Consider the following 3,304-nt stretch of genomic DNA (forward strand, 5'->3'; position numbering starts at 1 on the left):
GGGAACAGAGGCAGCTGGTGACATTTAAATAGTGTTGGGGTAAGCAAAGCGAATATTTGACCAATTGACAGTCACTGTGAGAAACCAGCAATGCTTTTAAGGTCAACGCCAAAGCTCTCAAACGTGGAGAGCTCTAGAATGGAGGCTGAAGGCAGTGCACTTTTTTCACTGAGCCTGTCAGTGGGTCAAAAGGGTGTTAAAATTAAAAATAAAATGTTCATTTACCCACTGCACTGATTGTGTTGCTTCTGGTCCTAGGGGTTCTTCTCCAGTCTGTCCAAGTGCCGAGTCTCAAAGTCAACTCCCTTAACCAATACAAATGCTGCTCTTGTGCTGTTAATATTAACCAGGATGTGAGAATTGCCAGGATTGGTTGGAGCTGGCTGGCTCGGTGCCCCTCAGACACCTTGGACCTGTGTCTGCTGTCTAACACTGATCAGACAGGAGATCTTTAAAATGCGCATGTCAGGCTGGTCGTCGCAAGACCCTTCAAAATCCATCTGTTTGGATCTAAGGATGCAAGAGAGGTAGATGACCAACCTGATGGTTTTCTGAGCAGAGGCTGACATAGAAGCATACATTTTACCACACAGCTTGTACGGCGCAAAGCAACGTTGCTCATGTTCACAAAAGTTCCCTAATGGTCCTGTCACGCATCCTCTTTCGGCTGCACATAGTTATGAACATTAAAAGGTGTTAGTTCTGGTTAGTGCAGAACACGGCCTTTTTCATACCATGGCTGTGTTCTTAATATTTCCATAACCTCTACAGCAAGGAGAGTATCCTCAGGGGCCTCGATCTTAGTGGGTTCTTTGCAGTGGAGGTTGAGGCATTTTAGACACCAGGTTTACTAAAAGTATCTGTTAGTGCGCCATGCATTAGTACTCAGTTAAACTGGTTTCTATAGGCAACATCTATATCCTGAGTACCCTCTTCAATGCAGGCACTGTGTTACTAGCCTAGGTGAGGGAAAATGGCTCCCCATACATAGTAGACGCCTGGAGAGATTTGAGACTGCTTGATCAACTCAGGACTTCAAAGGGATATGGAACACTTTCAGATTGTGTACAATACTGCGGGTATGGGGTGGGTATAAAAGGAAGGTAAAGCCACATTTTGAGTCGTGAGGCAGGAGGTGATCGAGGAACCCTTAAAGTGAGCGAACTAGACTTTTCTTGTAGAGATTTGTTTTCAGCTCCTTTCAGAAGTGATGGTTCACATCTCATCTGCTGTGGCAGATGCTGTGGCTCCATATATTGAGGGGCAGATTTACAAGCCCCTTGCATGACTTTTGCGCTGCAGTTGCGTCACTTTTTTGACGCAACTGCGGCGCAAACAATGCGGCCTATTTACAACGTGACGCATCTAGGAAGATGCGTCACCTTGTAAAGCCCTGCGGCAGATTATACCTGCGTAAGGTATAATGTATGCAGGGTGGGCGTTCCCACGCAGGAAGGCCTCATAAAAGTGACTCAGTGAAATCTACAAGATTTCACTGCGCCACTTTTAGGACGCCACTGCGTCAAAACCTTACGCCTGCTTCAAGCAGGCGTAAGTAGTGACGCAGTGTTGTGGGAATAGGCCTCAACACGCATTCTAGGAGTTGCTTTGTGCTTGCGCCACGACTCCAGCAATGCGTGACTTTTCCACCAACAGATGCGTCAGAATTTCTGACGCATCTGTCAATCCTTGCGCCATAGTGCGCCGTATTTACAATACGGCGCGGCAGATTTACAAGCCCCGAACGCCACATTTGCGCCACCGTTGCGTCACTTTTGTGACGCAGCGGCGGTGCAAAGCAAGCGCCATGCTGCGGGGTATTTACAATGTGACGCATCTAGGGAGATGCATCACGTTGTAAAGCCCTGCGCCACATGTGGGCATTCCTGCGCAGGGGGGGGGGCGTTCCGGCGCAGGAACACCTCCTAAAAGTGGCTGAGTGAAATCTACAAGACTTCACTCAGTCACTTTTACGGCCATGCTGCGTCAAAACCCTGCGCCTACTTGAAGCAGGCATAAGGATTGACGCAGCATGTTAGGCATAGGGGCACCCTGAGCCTTGCTGGAGCTGCGTCGCGCTTGCGACGCGACTCCAGCAATGCGTCACCTTTACAGCAGCAGATGCGTCACGCATCTGTCTATTCCTGCCCCATGCTGCGCCACATTGTAAATGTGTTGCATCCATGGTGGTGCAAGAGGTGTCTGCCGTGATGCAAAATAACTGGCGCATGCCTGCTGATATGCAGGGATGCGCCAGTTATTGTAAATCTGCCCCGGCGCATCGATGGTGGCGCAAGGGTTTCTAAGGGTGGTGCAGGGAAAGTGACGCATCTGTACAGATGCGTCACTTTCTTGTAAATCTGCCCCTCAGTGTCTAGCTATCACAATAGTGGACCCAATTCCAAGCAGAACATGTGAAAGATTGCAATAAAACGGAATAGATACATTTGGGTTCAGGGAAAAAAAGTGGCAGCTATTTTAATACTGTCAGGAAAAGATTACATGTTTTTACTTGACTTTCTTTAATCGTGATGAACAGAAAACTGAGACAGTGCTTACACCGTCGCATCAGCTACTGAATTGTGAACTGAGGCATTAGACTCCAAGCAGCAAGTGAATGATCTGAGCTTTTGCAGAACGCTCTGGCACTAGGCGAGAGAGAGTTCCAATAGAAGCCAGAGAAACAGGGGCTTTGGAGCAAGGGATGGCTAAGTTTGTCTATACTATGCTTAAATAAACCAAAGAGGATATCCTTTTGGAAAATCTAATGTCATATTACACTGGCGAGGAGCGGAAGTACCAGGATTATAACATGTAACCTCAACATTACCTTATTTTCTTTCCTAGGAGGAGAATACCACTAGTGAATCTGGCCCATTGCTCTGGTCTTCAAGCAGAATAGAGTTTCTCTTGCAGCCAAAGCCAGGCAGAGTTACTAAAAGATGTAGTGCTCTTGTGAAGAATAAACTTTTTATAGAAAACTTACATTTTCAAATGTGCTGTCCTGGACCATACGTACATACTATACACAACTTTTCAAATGCATTGTGAGGTCTACACCACAGAGCAAACTGTGGGGAAGAGCAGCTTGGAAATGATGAGTAGGCACATTGCGCACACTGATTTTTGATGGAATCGACAGTCTGACTTCATTAGACTTTCATCACATCTTTCAAAACACTCATCCGAGTCTTGGAACATCATGGTTGCATGAGAAGGCTTGAAGACCATCCTCAACACCATTTGCAACAGAGAGCACTAATTAATAAACAATTGGCTCTCTGTTTCCATCCAGCCCACTGGA

Source organism: Triturus cristatus, chromosome 4_2, assembly GCF_964204655.1.
Source record: "Triturus cristatus chromosome 4_2, aTriCri1.1, whole genome shotgun sequence".
NCBI classification, from domain to species: Eukaryota; Metazoa; Chordata; class Amphibia; order Caudata; family Salamandridae; genus Triturus; species Triturus cristatus.